A 20713-nucleotide genomic window follows, 5' to 3' on the forward strand; every position below is an offset into this window, starting at 1 on the left:
TAGGGAAAAACCACTGGAATGATGGCAGAAAGGGAAGTATCTCATGTCTGCTAAATGTAATTGGGGTTGAGGTGAGCACTTTTGCTGATCATATGCCTGCCTGTGGCAACTGAGTCTGAACTTCATTTTTCCATCACTTGGATAGTTTAACACTGATACAACAACACTGTGGAATTACAGTCAACTGACATCAGTAAAAGAGGGAAAAATTAAGCCTCCTCTGGCTACATATCATCCAGGTCATCTGGTTTTCCCCAGAGTTTCTAGTTTTCCTCTGCCTGTGATAAGTTATGTGGGAGGCTCTGTGTCCTTCTAGGGCAGGACACTTATTATGAGGTTACTGTTCATCTTGCAGTTACAGCTGTCAATCAGCTTCAAGAGTTATATTGTCAATTAGGTCCCATAGGGCCAAAATGCAGTGAAATTCCATGTTATCATTTTCACTTACAGTCTTCTATCAAGAGAATCAGTTTATCTGTTAATAAGATTATGGTAAGAAGAACATTATCGAGGCATGACAAATTCTAATGTCATGGGACCCATACTGTTAGATGGTACAGCTTTTCTCTTCATTCACAGATTTGCATTACACCACTGCAAGACACTCTACTGTACTCCTCACAAGAGAATCTTGCAATATAAACAGGCAGGACAGACGAAAGTTAGGAAAAAGCAGAATTATCATTCTAGACAGAGAGGCCCTTGGGGTCTCCATAAGATTAAGTGATCCGCCCAAGGCAGCACAAGCAAACAGCTTGTGGCAGTACCAATTTTCTGCATTTCATACAGTCTTTTGTAAACCTCTACTATGCAGCCAACAGTTTTTCAAGTTGTCTTTTGACCTGTCTTTCAAACCATGATCTTACATTTCAAAATAAGGCCATGACTATGATATCAAATGAAATTCAAAATAGTATACACAGCCACTGTTAATTCTTTTGGCCTAATTCTTCATAGAAGTTCCTCTGATTCCTACACTGTGCAGGAAAATAGTTTAAAAGGTTCTTTAAAATGAGACTGGTTATCAGCATTTCTTTGGTCTCATTAATGTTCTATCTTTAAACAAACAGTAGATGAATTCCCAAGGTTTTCTTTTATTTACACACCCCTTATTATTTTTTTACCAATCCAGAACTACTGCAGCTTCAACTGAATAATGAACACTTTTAAAGTGAATTCACCAGCTGAGATGCATACCTTCAGGTAAGCATGATTAAGTTCTGAGATGTTCTCTGACATCTGTGGTTGGAATTTTTCTCCCTCCATCGTGGTGCAACTGGACACTTACTGTACACTTGGTTTCTAGCATTCAGTGTCAAAGTGACAGTATGACTCTTGGGCAGCCCATATCACATGGAAATCTGGGTATATGAAAGGAAATTTGCCACTGCTAACCTGATGCTTAATTTAATCATGGAATCATAGGCTCCCTCAGCCTCTCTTTGTAGGGCAGGTGCTCCAGCCCTCTGATCATCTTCGTAGCATGCAGAACAGGATTACCTTGCTCAATGACTCGGTCTCTTTTGCATCAAAACCAAAGCTAGCTTGCAACAGAAAAATTCAACTGTGACAAAGTCTGATGGCTTTACAATGCTTCTCAAACCTAGGAAACACAGAGCAGCTTCATTTTCTGGTTTAGCTCCCTTATACGTCTGTCCACCTGGGCTGCAGCACAGTGGTGGCACACCAGTTTACCACTTGAGCATCTTGTTTGTGCACTCCTCCAGCTTTGCAACCTACTGGTGCAAACGTGCCACTTCTATGACTCTGTCACCACTCAACAGGAGTCACTGATCTTTGCAGTAAATAAAGTGTACCTAATTTTTTTAATGGGACTTTTACAAAGACAAAATGAGAAAGTTATAGACTAACAGTAGTTTTAAAAATGTGTTTGGCAGCAGCAAAGCAAAAAGGCTTCAGTAAAGTCATGTACGCTGGAACACTGCTGATTTCAGAAAAATTGTGCCAAATAAATGTGACCCATTCACTTTTTATGTGAGGGGTAAGGGTTGTCCGGAAAAAGACAGTCAGGAAAGACTGGAACAATCACAAATAATTCAGATTAATGGAGTTCAACTGTACAGTTGATCTGCAGCTGATTTGGAAGTAGAAATGGCTGTAGTTGCACAAGAAAAATCCAGAACTGTTTGGGTACATGCATGTATTGCATTTAAAATGTTTGGGAATGGCATCCATAAGGTGCTAAAATTCTTCAATAAGCCAAATGTGTATTTGGGTATGGTGGGAAATCAGTTGAAAGGACCGAGAAAAGGTGGTTACGCATATGGGGCAATGCTGGCATGACAGATGGTATTTGTTTTATTTATGTCTTCACAACTGTGTTTATGTTCTTTTAAGAAGCCTGTCTGGGTGGAGCCTTGCAGAGAGGTTGTGCAGACTCCTTCCTCGGGGAAGCTGTTGTGTATGTTGAGACAGAAACAATTCCAGGCTGCATGGTGCAGGCAAAAGATACACAGCATGAACACTGATGACTAGGAGCTCATGCAAGGACAATGCAGGGAAGGGAAGGGTGCAGTGAGGCAAATCTCACTAAAAGATGAAGAGGTGCACCTGGGGACAAGAGAAGAACAGAATTTGCTGAGTGACTCGGGAAGTTATTGAGTTGTTTTGAAGCAATCAACTGCCTGCAAGGACAGAGGGAACATGGGATAGCTGTGTACAAAACATTGCAATGCAGTTCTGGTTTCCCCAGATGTTTTAAGTACCATTTAATTAAAAAGTTTCATTGCTAGTTTTTCTTCAAGTAAATGTTGGCTTTTCTGAATTCAGAATCATTGTGTCTGCTCTGGGTTGAATGTCTAGGCACACAGAACTCAGTGCTGTTGTTGTCTTACTGTCTCATCAACAGTGAAAATATAAAAAGTGTTAAAACCACCTTACTTAATGCAAACACCTATTAAACACTTTCTAACTTCTTGGGAAAACAGAAAGCACTGGAATTCCTCTAGTGATAATGAATCCTTAAATGACTATTTTGGTCTTTAAACCTTTTTTGAAGAACAACAGATTATACTTCGAACAGTATCTTCAGTAAGTACTGTGCTTCAGGAAGAGTCACATACTCCTAAATAGTTTATTTTTTTGCCAGATGTTTTAAGAAACAAAGTCACTTTGGCTCAATTGAATTTTCTCTAAGCACATAGTTCCATCTCCAGGTAAGTCTTTGGAACAGATCACTAAAGTACTGTTTATTCTTGTCAGTTCTTCAGATAACTTAACTGCTCCAGGTGTTTTTTGGCAACTGTGAAATAGAACTCCTTTATGGTGAAAAGATTTTGTTTTTTTCAGAACATTCCCAGGAGAACTGGATCATTCAGCTGTCAGTTTCTGTTAGGTAAGCAGCATATCTTGGACCTTAGTGCAGAAGTCTCTCATTGCTACCACTGGATATAGCATAATGCAAGCAATTTATACTTCCCATTTATGTTAATAGTGATTTATTAAAAATTCATCAGAACAACTGAAGCTGGCAGAATCCCTCAGAATCACTAAATAATTAATAACTTTTCCACAAAGGTGACCTAGGCACAGCATGCAATACCTTTCCTTTGGCTTACCACTGGAGTTTCTTTTTCTCTACTAGAGTAAATAACGAGTCTCCCTATGCCAGAGCCATTGTTCAATAAGATGCTGCTTAATATAACTAATAGTTAACACCAAGGAGAGAAAAAGTTCTTTCCTAATCTCCACTCTTTTCTGGCATTTCCCCTCATAGCCCACTCCTCCCACCCCTAAATTTTACAGATGTGAGTGGCTGGGTCTCTACTTCAGATCCCTTTTCACAAAATAGATGAAGACTTAGTGGTGGTGTTGCCACTACCTTCTAAATAGGTCACTAAGGGTCAGAGTGTGAAGCATATGAAAAATAGACTCAAATATCTTCTAAACTCCAAATTTTAAGACACATATTCACTTCCCTGTTTTCCAGCAGTCTGGCTGATATTGAGTGCTGGTCTCAATTCTGGCTGTTCAATTTGACATGATCTATCTGAAATAATACACTTAATTCAAAAATATAAAAAGTCATTGGAGGATGACTCCTCACTTCCCAAGCAGAGAGACATATTCTAGTTACACTCACTGTTTTTATCTCTCTATATATATGAATTAATATTCTTTTTTTCCATGCAGTGTGCTAAAAGTCGAAGAGATACATATAATCAATAACATGGGGCAATCTGATGGAATTTGCAGGGTCAAGTCCTCTTCAGGAGAAGATAAAACTCAATATGGACCTGTCATCTCTTCAATTCATGCATTCAAACATTTCAGAAAATTAGAGACAGACTCTGAATTGCTCAGCACAGGAAAAAGGCATTTCTGATCATTTTCAGACCAATTACTACTTGGCTGTTTATGACCATGACCAATTGCTGGTGGACAAGTTTTAAATCTATAGACTTCAGGTGGCAACTCAAGAGCGAATCTGAGGATTAAATATGGTATGTCTAAAGTCACAGTTGGGTATCTCAGTCCACTATAAGTGCTTTAGAAAATCTTGCTCTTAACTGAATTGTTTTCAGGTGAATAACAGTGCAGTTCTATACTTTTCATACTCTCATCTATGAGTAACTTCAATTATTTCAATTGTATCAGTTGATGAAAGAGGGGCACCTTCATTTCAGTTCTATAGAATAGGAATTCTAAATTATTTAACTTTTTAATACTTTATATTATGATTAGAATAATAAAAATACAATTATTTTAATGAACAAGGAAGGTCTAGGGTCTGTTACAACTCGCTGTACAAAAATACTTCCTTTTACAGCCGTGCAAGTGAAATAATTTGTGCAACTAGAATTCTAAGATATAAATCAGCAAATCTAGTTCTCCAGTATTTCATCTTTTTTCATTCCATAAAACATAAGTATTCATAGTCCTTTGCAGTCACTTTAAAAAGGAACACTGAAATGTATTCCTTCTTCCAAGAGGTCTGAATTACTAATTCTGTTGGTCTGCCAGTGCAATAATAGTGAAGTAACTAAGTAAGAGCTGAATTTGAGCCTGTCACAATGATCAGAGTTTTTTTGGGCTGCCAGACAAATCAGTCTTAACAGCATATGTTCATTTCCACAGTCTCTAAAAGTCTATAAGGATGCAATACATGTTTTCCAACTCTAACCAACTTAATGACAATCACCAAACACATGAAATTACAATGATTACATATTTGAGAGGATGAATATCTGACCAAGAAGGCCTGGAATATTAAATGAAAAAAATGGTTAGCATGGAAAATTATTGCACAGAAAAATCTGCTGGGTAACCTTTTAATATTAAAAGTAGAAGACTGCTCTATTAGAACCTGTTTATTTAGGCACAGGAAGAATCTGTTTGCTTAGCAGAGGAAGAAAACTCGTTTGTTCCTCAAAACACTGTTTTTTATATGCCTCTGTAGCATTTCTATCCCCTGGCCTTTCTCCTATATAGGAATCACAATGAAAAAGATGAGAGACAACTCCAGAACTTATATCCTAAAAGGGTGTTGTTCGTATTGTGAGAATTCCTTTGAGTGACTTTAATGCTCTTCATCAGCAGAGTGGCAAATGGAGCTACATGGCACAAGGGAGACAAAACAATAATCCAGACCCCCAAAAGAGAGGCAGATCTCCTGTAGAAATGAGTAAGTTGTTGTCCTGACTAAGTTTTTTTCCTGCCTTCTGTCCATCTTTTAGACTGTGATCTTCAGCTGTGTGGTCCTCAGAGGTGTCTGCTTCTCTCTAGATGAGTACAAAGGCAACTGTAATACTTTTGTGTTACCCTGAATTCTATTCTATTAGAGTGTCCTTGAAATCTCTCAGAGAAAACAAGCCTAGCTCCTCATAATTGCTTTGTATAGAAGATTCTCATAAGCTGGAATCACCCTGACTTGCTGCACTGTACCCTTCCAGGACTGAGAGCATCCCATACATGATAAGGTAATCAAAGCTGACTGCAATACTGCAGATGGAACTGGATTTTATACACTCCATCCTTTCATTAGTATTCTCTGTCTCTGCGTTTTCCTCTTTCTATTGATGCATTTCAGCAAGTGTGGGATTTTTACAATTCACTGGGATGATGACTTCAAGTACTTATTGACAATAGCCCTTATATATTCTTTTTCTGGTCAGTACCCTGCACAACTTTTCTATTTAATAAGTACTTCCTACTTCCTTACACAAGCCCAAATTACCTATATTGTTGGGGACCCTGAATGTCAGTTGCTCCTAATTCAAATACAGTTTATATCCCTTGGTAAAAGCCACTGAATGCCCCTGTGGCTACCCAACTATGTAGCCTTCCATTATATACCCACTGAGTCATAAGAACTGCACATCCTGATACCCCTGGTTGATGAGCAAGGAGACAAAGAGGAAATCATCTTCCTTTGTCAAACAATGTCTAGGTCTCAGTGTTATTATTACTGAGCTTGCACTCTTTCTCCCTTGCTGTGAGAGGCAATTTTTTCTTTAAAGAAACTAACACCTAAACAGATGAGATAAAGGATGGAGAAAGGAAGAATATATTACCCATTTTATAGATAAGTAACAAAGGCACAGGGAAAGTAAGATACACTCCTGTGGCCACACAGGAGGTCTCTGGCACAGGCATGTTCCAAACAAAGCCTTCACTCTTTGGTGAGGAGTCTATGAACTGTGAGTCGCAAGGATGTTAAAGCTCTTTTGTTAAATTACACTTTCTCTTTTAAGCAACTTACAGCAGGGCTTTTTATTGGAATCTTCTGTGGCGTTCTAACTAATCATCTTCAGACATATCATTGCAGATTCAGTACCTGGATTTTCATGGAGCTGGCATTTAGTTTGGTTTTTTGGGGGGTTGTGTACGATGAAACCCTCCTGGAATTCCTACACGAGCTTTGTTTTTATTAAATTTCACTATCTCCCTATTGCTGGCTAATGTCCTTGGTTGCATTAATACTGTCTTTTATTATGTGTGCAGCAGGTACCTGAGCCAAGTAACTGGCTTGTGCACATAGTGAGCAGACTTAATGGCGTCTGGTGCAGACTGACTGTATCTGCACTAAATATGGGATAAAGGGAGAGTGTGAACCTGGCTGAATTACTACTGGAGCTCTATATTGTGTGGAAGGAATAAAACCTGCCTCAGACTACATCTGCTCAGACCGTGTCTACCCTTTATTTTATCTTAGAGTTTCTCTGTCCAGCAAATTAACTGGTTTTGTCATGAATGGGGTAAAGCAAGAAACTAGTATGTATATAGTGGGAACAAGTGGGAGACTTTGGCTTCACAAGTGAATCAACACAGCAGTGCAGCTAATACGAATCGAATCTTTCCACACAGTACTGGGAGTACTTTTGGGTAACACAAGCATGGTCTTTTCCTGGACATCCTCATAAATGTCAGTAGAAAGGAGTAGTAGAGAACAAGCATGGAATTGGCTGAGGCACCATTCCCCTTGTATTTCCTTCTCAATTTCTCCTACCTTTAGAGAACGGACTTAAAATTACCATTCCTCAGACAAATTCCCAAACACCATAAATATTTTGCATTGTTATATGTTATCAAAGTCTCCAGGGTTTCTCTGTTCCAGAGGCCATGGCTACCAGGACGCACAAATGGATGGTACAATGAACCTGAATCAGAATATACTTTTACTCAGGAATGGTGAGTATCCAGGATAAGTGGCAATATGTAATATCAAAGACAAAAATACAACTATGCTCTTCTCAGGAAACAGTTTCTGTCTTGGGGGCTTGGTTAAAAATGGGACTAAATTTGTGTGTGTGCTCATGATCCCAAGAGTGGGTCAGGGTCTTTCTATCGTATGGAGCACAGAACAGGAAAGCAGCCACAAAGAGCCTACATGAGAGACAGAAATTACTCTTCTGTTCCAGAATTAAATGCATTCATCACATCATCACTGCTAGAGCTTTTGTGACTTTGTTTCCTTTGTTTGGTTGCTTTGCATTAATATTAAAGGATGATTTGGGGGGAGAGAAAGAATATCTCTTGAGAAACAGAAATGCAAAGGAAAAAATCTTTTGTTTGCAAGTGCATCAGACCTTGTAAAAGTATATAATCCATGGATCATTGGCACGATCAACTGTAATGGCTCCAAAAGAGCCATTGTGTTAATGTAGCCGATGAGCACGAGTACTTCCTCTGCATACTAAGAATCCTCATGAAAATTTTAACAACATGCAGATAGTGGGTGAATGCAGCACGTAGTTGTTTTTAAAACTGAGAATATAGTACTGTAAGTTTCATGAAAATGCAGAAGAAAAACTAAAATATATCCACCAGCAAAATGTAACTTTAGTAACATCTGATATTTTTTCTCAGATGAAGTGACTGATATTTGACAAAGGAAATGAAATAAGACTAATTTCTCTGGACTTCATAAAGGTTTTTGATATAACACCATTTGGGAAATTACTAGTTAAGCAAGAGAAGTTGGGGAATAGTACAACAAATCTAAAGTAGGCAAGGAAATATCTGAAGACACAGCAATTTAAAGGGAAAGCATCACAATGAAAAGAGCATGCTAATAGAGTTCTTCAAAGACTGATTTAATATTTTCATTAATGAGCCTGACACAGAAAGGAAAAACGGGGTAATGAAATTTCCTGAAAACAGAAAATTAGGAGATATCATCAATACCAAAGAAGACCAGAATATCATGTGGGACAACTTAGATGATTTGATGACCTCAGAAATACAAGTAGAATGGCACTTAATATTGCACACTGCAAAGCCATGCGTTCAAAGACAGAAAGGAGAATTTTTACTTTTAGCTGATAGAAGTCTACCAAAGGTGTTCTAGAAGTCCTGATCAGTTGCAAGATAACTCTAGGGACTAACAGCAAATAGTAGTGAGAAAGGAAAACATCATGTTTGGATCTATCAGGAAGGCACTGGAGACAATATTGCATGTAGACAGTGATGTAAGACCTGATCTTGAATATGGTAGAGAGTCACAGGCTGAATGAACAGGATTATTAACGTGATTAGAGAGAATGCAAACAATTTGACTTGTTTTGCCAGTAAAACAATGGCTGAGAAAGGTTCTGATTAATGTCTGCAAACACTGGAGAGAGATAAACACTAGACATAGAGGGTAGCTATTTAAATTACAAGTATTGCAGATAACGGAGTCTCGCATGGGTAATGCATACAATGCACAGTTGGAAATTAGAAGGATGATTCTGGTCATTGGAGGAGTGACATACTGGAAAAACTTCCAATAAGAGTGTCAAACACCTATTGGTTTCTAATACTGGATGTGAACAGTTTGTGAATAGGATGAACAGAAGATAATGGTGGCAAGACCACAAGGTAGGAATCAGCTCTGCATGCCAGAGTATTATCCTATGCAATAATATATTTTGAACAGTCATCTTCTTAACCAACCTCTGAGTGAGAAGTGTGACCTTGGCATGTGATTATGCGATTCAAACAGACAGGTACTAACTCAGACTTGTCATACCTCATATTGCTTTCCATGAGAACTAGTTTTGCTTTCCATGCAGCTTATCTATGCTGGGAGTGAACTTGTGCATTCAAGAACTTCTGTACTTCAAAACAAATGCGTAACTCTAAGTAATTGTATTTGTAGCCCTCTTGTTTCCTTTGTTCTTCAACTTTCTGGTCTCTACACATTTGTAAGTAAATGTTCTGGTTTATTGTGTAAATGTTCTCTTTATTTCCAAATACAGTGGGCTGAGTTCTTAAAAAAATCTTAAGCTTTTACTTTCATCCAGCAATGATTAAAGCTGAATTGCATTAACAAAAAGAAGAGAGCTGGATACAGACACAGAATTTACAACCTGAGAAGAGTATTCTGATGTTGCTGTGCATGGAATGATATTCTATTTGTTATATATTTACTGTGTATGATAAAGAACAGTTGGAATTTGCTTGAGACCCTTCGTTTTTTACCTTTTTTCTGCTTCCTAAGTTTCATCTCTCCTCAATCCTTTGGTACCTAGGAAGTCTCAAAGATATCTGTCAGATCCTTCTCAGTCAATTCCTTAAGATCCTTCGGTTAAATGTGATTTGGACCTTCAGAATCATAAATATTGAAATTATCTAAATACTCTTTTACCTGCTTTTTATTAATTCAGCTGCTAGATATTCTGAAAGCCTCATTAATATTTATCTCTCTGAGCTCCATGCTTCCCTCTTATTTTATATTAAATAATCTGAAAAAATGTAGATGATGAGCAATTCGCTTTCTCTCTGGCCAGTATCAGTTGACCTTTCTTTTGATTTAGGATGATCTTTGTTTTCTTTTTTCCACAGTGTATTTATTTTCATCTCCCAGGTTACAACCTTAACTTGAATTCTATTTTACCCTTTCCTCTCATTATTTCTATTGTTCTGTATTACAGGTGTAGCTGCTTGTGCTTCTAGCTCTTGTCTATTATGTGTTCTTTTCCTCCTTTTATTTTGTAAATGAACTGTGTTGCCATATTTATGATTAAGAGAGTTTTATATCTAGAACTTGTATATTAAAATGTGACCACCTCTTGAAAACATTAAAATATGTACCTTATTTATTTTTCATATATACAGCTATATAGGAATAATATCTGTTCAGTTTTGCTAATTTAAAATAATGGAATTTGAAATAGTAATGTAAGGAAGATTGTTAGATGCAGGTGTTTGAATATGAACACTCTGTGATTAAATGTTGGCATCACTGTAGCCTACGGGAATTTCGCCATCAGCTTCAGCTGCATTAGGATTTAATTCTGCTTCTGTGCTTTAACTTTAAGCCTAGAACTAGACCCACGGATGTAGAAGTAGCAATGCAGTAACTTTTTTTCCTTTGCCTGAGAGTTTCTTGAACTGGGACAATATATTCCATGGAAGAAATGTTTTCACAGAGAGAAGAAATGACTGTAAAAATTAAGATGTTTCTGTTTTAGAGTTAATGAGTAACGAGTGAGTCTCTCACATGCACCTGCTCAAAAAGCAATATAAAAATACTTATAGACAATGTATTCTTTTAAAATACTTTATATATCCACATTATCATTTGTTTAGATGCTCTTTTGTAAAGTGTTCCATCCACAAGGCTCTACAAAGAGCTAAGCAGAACAATTAATATATTTGGAACTTGGGGGTAATATCTAACAAAGAAACCCCAACCTAAAAATACTGCTGCTATAGTATCACTACTATTACAGTATAGGTGTGTTTATATGTAAGTTTTTTTAAAAACAATGATTACTCCACAAAACCAAAACATGCATTGTATGGATAGTTGCAGTGTCATCTACATGTAGGAGCCAGAGAGGTTTACTAATTCTAAGGCATTCTGCAGAAGGTCAGACAACTGATGCTCATACATATTTGCACGTGTGGCTGAAAGCTAAGGTGGGACTATGTCACATTACTTTTCTGCAAACTTGTGAGTTAAGTCTGGTCCCAGAATATAGCTTTTATTTCTCAACTGACTTCAATTTACTGGTTGGCACTAGTTCTTTCAACTGCATCCTGAGTTTTTAGGGAAATTCACAGAATCAGAAAATACCAGGTTGGAAGGGAACTCAAAGATCATCTGGCACAACCTTTCTTGGCAAAAGCTCCATCTAGACAAAAGCATGGTCTAGACAAGGTGGCCCAGCACCCTGACTAGCTGAATTTCAAGCCTGTCCACTATTGGGGAATCTGCCACTTCCCCAGAGAGATTATTCTAATGGATGATTGTTCACACAGCAAAAAATTTTCCTATTGTGTCCAACTGGAATCTCCCCAGAATTAACTTGCGCTCATTACCCCTCATCTATTCCATGTGACTGCTTGTAAAAAGGGGTTCTGTTCTTTGTAGCCACACCTTAAGTGCAGGAATGTGGTGATGAGGTCTCCCCTAAGCCTTCTTGTCTCATGGCTGAACTCAAGGCTCTCAATCTTTCCTCACATGGGAGGCTTCCCAGTCCTTGGACGGCTCTTCTCTGGACCCTCCTCAACCTGTCTACAACTTTTTTGTGTAGTAGGGACTAAAACTGAACACAGTATTCCCTATGTGGGCTTTCAAGGGCTCAGTAGAGAGGGATAATGACTTCTTTATCACTGCTGGTAATGTCCTTGCTGATGCAACCCAGCATCCTATTGGCTTGCTTTGCTGCTGCCCCACACTGTTCACTTGTAAGAAGCTTGCTGTCCACCAGGACCCCCAAGTCCCTCTCCACAGAGCAGCCCTCCAGCCAGGTGGATCCTAGTCTGTGATGCATTCCTGGATTATGTTTTTCCAGGTGCAAGACTTTACACTTCTTGTTGAACTTCATAAGGTTCTTTTTAGCCCACTCTTCTAGACTATCCAGGTCTTCTCCCTTACAAAGTGTCTACTTCTGTGCCATCTGCAAACTTTGTCACGGTGCACTTGATCCCATCATCCAGACCATTGATGAAGATATTCAAGAGCACTGGGCCCAATATCAATCCCTGGGGGACCCCACTTGTGACAGGTTGCCAGTTTGAAAAAGAGCTATTTACCATTGCCCTCTGGGTTCACCTGTCAGCCCAGACAGCCCCCAACCCACCACACAGATCTTTCTTGACCATAACACATCAAGTTGTACTCTTATGTTATACAGTTAGAAGTCTCTCTATAGATATGTCAAAAAAGGACTTACTCTTTCAAGTTCTTTGTGCTGTTTCTTACTATCTCAAAAGATATTGAAAAGATACTGAAATTATTTCCTAAAAATAAGGTCAACATGGAAAAAACAAACACTATATTAACTGCACTGTGGCCAAATTTGTTGCAAATATCATGGGTCCAGCTGTAGCTTTTTTATTAGAAAAGCTATCTTCTTAACGATTTCATTCACAGTCAATAATGATAAATAAGTCATTCAAACACTACATAAAGGGGCTATATGCAGACTACATTTCAAAGACTCAATCTACTTTCACAGGTTATTATATGGATTATGATTACTGTACTTCTGTAATTCAGTTTCCATCTGGTTTTACCTTATGTTCTAGAAAATCCATGTTTAGATAGAGATCTTGAGTATCTGCCTTATTGGCTAAGCTGCTAGAAGCTGTAGTGCCAAAAGAATGAATGTGAAAACTGACATGCTATGAAGGCTGATAAATAGAGATGCAATAGCATGAAAATTATGGTTATGAATAAAAGATTTATCCTCAAAACCATGATTTTTTATATAGTTTATATCATCATAGTATACAATTTTCAACTGTCACTTACTCCTTGCTTGTGAGATTCTTCACAGAAAAGTAACTGATACTTTCAAGTCAGGAATACCAGCAATTGTTCAATAGCTAAAACAGGCAGTTGCATGAGAAATGGCCATAACAATGAGCTGGAGCTGCTCATCCGGGATCATCTTGTTTATATTGATCTCTTGCCAGTGTTTGCATAGAATAAAAATATCTTAGCCAGTTTGTACCATGGAAATAAATATAAATGTCTAAGGATGTACTGTCTGTATCCTTTCCCAAATGTCGGTGTGCCAGCAGGACACTTTCCAATTTGCTCGTCTTCTTTCTTAAGTACATAAAAGCCCATTTCTACCAAGAATAATTAAAGTAATAAACAGATTATGGGTGCCCAACTAAATATAAAATAAGAAGTCCTAAATATTTACTAAAGGTTTGGTGCAAAATGCCAGCAACATTTAAGTAAACCAGCAAACACGGCTGCCACCATTGACAGATAAATACATATGAAAGATGAACTGAATCACCACTACTTCTCTGCTGTTGTGCAGCTCTGACTCCACTATTGTCTCCACTGTGGAAAGGCATTACTGTGACCTGCTGTAATACTCATATAAATACAATGAGGGCTCAGAGTCTGCTTCTTTCTACCAGATATGGCAGTTACCAAACATCATTAGCATGTGAATGTGTCAGCTCTATGTCATATATTACACCTGTAATATTTGTATTCACATCGTAAAAGGAAAAATCCAGAATAGCTAGTTTCATCTATCCTAGCATTCTAACCTTGCTTTTGTGTATTTACACGTGGGGAGGTAGTACACAGATAGTAACTATGTAAGAAATTTAAGTAAAGAATCCTGTCATAAAAATAAGCAGTGATCATTCCAACTTCATTTTACAAGAGCCTAATTTTAAAATAGCTATTTATGTATCTTAGTATTCTTCAGGTATAAACCTTCATAGCATTCAAGCTGAATGTCTATAGTTTTTGTAAGAGGGAAAACACCTGCACAGGGATAGGCTTTGTATTTTATGCTGAATATGTTGAAGTTCACATGACATCTTTTCCATAAGATCCCAAAACCAAAAGCCATTTATTAAACATCACATACACATTTTAGAGCAGCCAGAGCTACATTCTTGTCCCCAAATGTGATAGATCATAGTAAAGGGTAGAAGTGAGACAGTAGGTATTAGGAAAAAAACCACAGGGGCTTTCTTTTTCAGCACAGTAAGTTGACTATGATTTCTCCTCAGTGCCCACGGATAGGGCTGCACTCATTTGAACGCTTTCATTTCAAGATGGATTAGCCCTTTACTGACTTTCTAGATATCCTGTTATCTATCTCCTATTCCCATGCTACCCAGGGTATATTATTATGGCATTGCCAGATCAAACTGTATGCTGCTTCCCTTTCAAGCAGACGGTAGCTATCTGTGCATTCTAGAGACTGAGAGAGGAATGAGTGAGGGCTAGAGAAGACTTCCCCATCAAAATCTATTGGCTAGGACAAGTCTTTTTGCCTACTCACTGTCTGAGTCGAATGCTCATCTAGATTTTTTTAGCCAATCTCCTCTACAAAAAAAAAAAAATAAAGGCAGAGAAATATTTTCCTCACCACTTATTTAAGCAAGCATACTACATCGCTTTTCAATATTCCCATGTGGTCCAATGTTTGTGAGACTAGAATTTATCTGAACTTTTTTGTTGCCATTCTGTTGGCAATCAGTCTAGGCTTGCTGACTTGCCAGCTAAGCAATCTTAATAGCACTATCTGTTTCTTGAGTAGCACCATTTTTCTCTGTAATTCTCTACTTGCTTCTCATGTTAATTTTGCTTTGCTTAGAAGCTTCTTGTGATAGCTCTGCAGTTTTGCTTTGTGCTCTAATCTTTCTGCACAAAAAGTATGAAAGCAAAATGACAATTTAAAGACCTGTGAATTTCTCTACTGAATCATTATATTCTGACCGACTTCATAACGGATCCAGTTGGAAGGCTTAAAAAGGGCTGAATCTAAACCTCAAATATCTTTGTCTTCCCCTTGAATTAAGCAGTACAGCTTTTGATTAATTTATGCAGCTTGTATTTTTATAAGGTCAGACTCAGTTGGATCAACTCACTTCTGGACAATTTCTAGAGAGCACACAGAAGACACAGCTACAGAATACTGATGCAGGCAAGAGCAGAGTGGCAGCCTATGGTTAGTTACTGTAAATCATCAATAAAACCCCATACCTTTAGATTCTTCCTCTATCCAAACAGCAACAGAGGCAACTGTTGCTGATATCCCAGTTCTAAATCCTCTCCTTTCCCTAAAGGAGTGGTGTAGGTGGGAATAATGGACAAGACTGTGCTGAGACTATGACATTGAGTGCTGCAAATTTTTGCCCATCTTGGCACAGGACCTTGCTTCTACTACTGCCTTCCTACCTGCAGACTACAGTCTCAGATTAATGCCAGATGTAAATACTCTAACAGACAAAAGTGTCCATGTTCTTATGCTAATCAGAGGACACCTATGCAAAAAGCCATGGGTTTCTTATTGAATGAAATGTAACACGAAGTCTTACGTGCTTTATTAAAACTCTCAAGTATAAACAAGAAGATACATTACCTAGACTATTATTAATACTAAAATACGATTAATATCATTTAAGCTAACTGAAATCCCAGCAAACAAATCTAAAGCATATTGACATCAAAGCAACCAGTCAACAAATGGTTATTGGGCTGTAGTTCACTTAGCTGGTTAATTAATGCTTAAAGTAATAATGTTTACACATTCTGAACTGGAGTTGAGAAAAACAAGTCTTTGCTTATAGGTGCCAAATAAAGAATTCACAAAGTGGGTCATTATCTGTTTTATACTGGTTAAGAAATTGCACCAAACCCAAGTTTCTTACTCTTCACTCATAATTCTGACACCAGGTATAAAGCTTCCTCTTGTAGAACTTAGTTTATACTAAGTTGGAAATGGTACTGAAATATCAATCTGCACTGTGGTACTTCTATTGTGGAGGTTTACTCTTCCCTTATAGCAGTGCTACTGTGACACAGACTACGGGACAAGCTCCACTGATGGGAAGGGGAGCACTACTGCTCCCAGTCTGACCTTGCGTGACCAAGGAGGCACCATGTTACTCTGTGGATTCCCTCGTCTCTACCAGCAGCCCCACAGATGCAACTGTCCTTGCAACTGTCCAGAACAAGCTTGAGCAACTGTAGTCCAATGATTCCCATTTGCCAAAATTACAGTAATAATATCAGTTCCTTATGACTTTAAAGGTCAGGATGTGCTGTAATAAAAACGACTATGAGACAGTATTTTAATACTGTTTAAAACTCATTACTGTTTTTTCTAGCATCTTTCCACTGTTGACTGCACAAGTGCTCACAGAGGTACGTGCACAGACAGTGTACAAAACCTACAATCACTTCCAACACCCCCTTGCCCCTGCAAGAAGAAATCACCAGATAAACCAAAAAAAAAGAAGACACTAAAAAAAATAGAAAATTCTTACTAAAATTGGAAGATAAAAAAGAAAATATGGAAACATTTATGCTATCAAAGGCATGGAGATGCTTTAGCTTTCTCAGTTTTATGTAGTCTGGTCAAGGAAGATCTGAACTGCATTTAAGTAGCTGTAGGCACAGTTTGTCACAATGTTTTTCACAAGCACCACAAATTGTCAAAGGATGAGTTACGTGTTTGTTGATACTTTATCATACTGTTCTCAAGGTAAATTTCCTTCAGGTAATTTATGGATTCAAAGGAAATGTTCTAAGTTTTGCCAGCAGAACTTGATTAAAAAAAAAAATAACTAGCTTACATCAGTTTCATGTGATTTAGAAAAAAGGTCCTTAAATGACATTGTCACTGATATATGAAATTTTATAAAAACTCATTACTGAAAGAAAACCCATAGCTATATGTCATTCTTCAGCATTAGCCCATTGGCCAATTTAATATACATTTGAGTAAACTTATAATTGGCTTTGCTACTTCCAGTGAGATGCTTACAAGAGATCTAAATCAACTATGGAATCTTAAGGAGGAAAAGACAATTTGAGGCTTATCAAGATGAAACCGCTTCATGTAAGAAATTTTAAATTTTATATAAATTCTGTAAACCCATAAGAGTCCTATTCCTTGTAGAGAGCTTGAGTGTGAAAACTAGAGCTGGCTTAGAAAAGACCAAAGACTGTAACAATGCTTACCTGTGCTGCTTCAGCTGCTGTCAGTATACTGCAACTTTTCTGCCTTTCGTTTCTTCCTTCCTAGTAAAGCACAATACTTCATAAGTAATGTACTTGGTAAATTTTGAAAACATTTTCTAAATTCTTTTGACATGTCATGTCATGCCATGTGCCAAACAAGAAGTAATTTCCCTTTGATTGTGCAACAAGTACCCAACTCTGATGTCATGCCCTTGATGGCATCACCATATCAATGTTGTTCACATTAACATTCCCATCCATTGCTTAAAAACTTTTGAAGCTAACATACGTGCTGCCCAACCCTAACTTCTATATTTAATTACTACAATATCTGTTTTCGTTGCTGTGGTTTCTCACAAAACTGCCTAGCAGATTTTGTTTCTTCTGTTGTGATGAAGTTCTTTTTATATTAAAATGATCTTGTTTAAGATTGCTGCTGCTCCTTTAGTACAACTGGCACTGTATATCATCTTTTTTTTTTTTTGAACCATTGAATGAAAATTTAAAATAAAACCTAAAATAAACAGAAAAACTTGAGTGCTGTTTTCAAAAAGATGTAATGAACTATGATCACAGGAGTAAGGCAAATACCAGAGTCCTTATGTACCAACCTGTTTCCTTTTCTGCTTTTTACACTGATACTCTGGGAATCATCCTCTAACTGTCCCTGTGGCATCTGGAATAGGCTCTATGTCCACTCAGGCAAAGAACACTCTGAGAAACCATCCTGCCCATGGTAAGTATACCTTATATACCTGTGATTTAGTTCACTCACTGTGTCCTTTCCCAGTATCTTATGATTGCAACACAGGCTAGTAATACAGTTAGTAAGGTCATTTAATAATATAAGCAATTGAGCTTAAGTGCAATTAAGCTAGTACATCAGTGCTGGCCTTTTTTCCCCTCCATTTTTATATCATTCTTGGAATTATGAACCAGTTAGCCTTCTGAGACATGCTTTTGTCTCAAAATTGAAGGCTGATATGTATCAGCTCTTCTTGCCACATATCATGTATTTTTTACAGTATCAAATTAATCCAGCCTAGATTTTTTGAGGAAGGACTCCATGACATAAACTGTGAAGAAACTAAATAAATCTTTTATGGTCGTAGGCCAGAATTCTAAATGAAAACTCTCATATTGTACAGAATAGCCAGTTTTGCCCTGTTTGGTTACTTGCTTTACATATAAGTTCCATAATAAACATATAGAGGAGATAAACAGAAGAGACATGAAACTTATGCAACCAGTTTCTTCATTTATGTCCATGGGGGCACTTTTAACCCCATGATCAATGTGTTTTCCGGCTAGAGACACTGTATAAAGCGCCAACACCCGGGGTTTGAAAGATTCAAAATGTTCTCAAGGCTGTAAAAAACAAATGTTATACAGGCTCCTTCACTTAGTGCAGAAGATGAGGAAGGTGCAAATTTGCATGAAGTTCCCTGTCTTCATAAATTTACTGGCTACATGTTCAGCATATTAACTCAAAATAGTGCATTTCAGTTTTCTGTGTGAAGAACCACACTCCAAATGTATTATACTTCTTTTTCCTTGCAACTCTCAAAATAGGCCTGGCTAAGAACTTTAGGCAAAATCTGAAAAAACTAAGCATAAAACTGAACAAGTCAGAGAAGAGTAAAGAAACCCTAGTGTGGATATAGCCCTTACAATAACCCTAACACTTTGTATCCCTCATGTAAACTGAGTATGTTCACTTACCGGAAACATTTATGTTAAAAGTACATCAAGGAACTTCACTGCTTGTTAGCTTCAAGCCACAACACTAGCATATTTGAAACGCAAATTTACCGATACCAGGAGATAAAGAGTGATCCTTCCTACTCCAAAGTACATTGTTAACCATCTGAAGAATTACCTAATTTATTTAGTCTGTACTGATTAACTTCATTCTTGATGGAGACAGCTGCTATTGCATGTGATGACAAACAAGACTCCCTGCTGTGCTGCCTAGTTTTCTGACTAAATTGGCTGGTTTCCTACTAGCCACACTGACTACAGAGAGCAAGAAAAACACAGGTGAAAGCAAGAACCCTTAAATGAGTTAGAAAAATACTAACAGTTCCCCAAATTTGTTTCTTCATCTTTACCAGTTAGCTGAGGAATTGTAATCTAGGGCTTACTGCGTGGTTTGGTTTGGGGTTTTTTCTGTTCCAAAAATGTGAATTCAAGTTATCAAGCTGCGTTGATTTGAAAATTGGTGTTTGTATTTTACTTATTGTATTGTATGCTATGACATATGACTATGACCCTACACCAATTAACCAGTTTCTTTTCCAGGATAAGAGGGCTGTTTCAATTATCCTTTTGAAATTTTATTTGTGGCATGCTGTAATTATACCTTGCACATATATTTTGTAAAGTTTCCCATTGAACTGAGAAACTGTGCATTGTTTTCACAAAAACCAGTTTGTTGTGCTCACTGTATTAAGCATGCTGTGAAAGCTTGTCCCTTGTGCTCAAAATGTAAATTGGACATAGCTAATTGCATCTGCTGGTGATCATGTTCAGTGAGCGCAGATTTCTGGAGGGAAACATGCCTACGCTTCTCCTCATGCTTAGATATAACTGTGAGTCCTCCTTCAGATATGCTTTATTATTGGCAGGGTTGGAGTTGATTGCCAGTGCTTCTTATGAGAAACAAAAACATTTTGTACTCTACTTGTTGATATAAAACTGGAAATGCTTTTTCTGTGTTGGATGTAGAATAGTTCTCATTACTTTCTCTGCAAAACCCACTTCCTGAAATCTTAAGTGATGAAACTCTATCCTTAAAGTAAAAGTAACATTATACTCATGCTGTTTATTGACTCTTTCAGTCAAGAGAGAGGTACAACATGTAACGTAAAGAGAGGCTGCAGTTCTGCGGTTAGCAGCTGCAGCTGCTGAGGTAGCGGAGAGGAGAGTTCATAAAAGGATGTAGTGCTCTTACTGAAAATACAGAATCATTTGTGGGTGCAGTCACGGGAAATGCACAGGGTCTAAACTCAGCAGACATCTGGTGATGACAAGCTACCAGAGAGGAATTAATGACTGGCTTCACAGAAGGGGCTGTTTTGGTTAGATGCAGTATCATTGTTACTCTGCCAAAAACATGAATACTGTTCCCGGTTTTGAGGAAAAGAGAAATGACTAAGGGTGAGTTAGAAGAAACAGCCAGCTGGTCTTAAAGAAGTAGTTGTTGAGTTGACCAGTGGATAATAGATTGTGGCTTAATGAAAATACTTAGTGCGAGTAAACCTACATGGGTAGTAAAGTAGCAGCCATGGAAGTGAAACTCTTAATGCC

The sequence above is a fragment of the Gallinula chloropus genome (genome assembly GCF_964237585.1).
Source record: "Gallinula chloropus genome assembly, chromosome: 12".
NCBI classification, from domain to species: Eukaryota; Metazoa; Chordata; class Aves; order Gruiformes; family Rallidae; genus Gallinula; species Gallinula chloropus.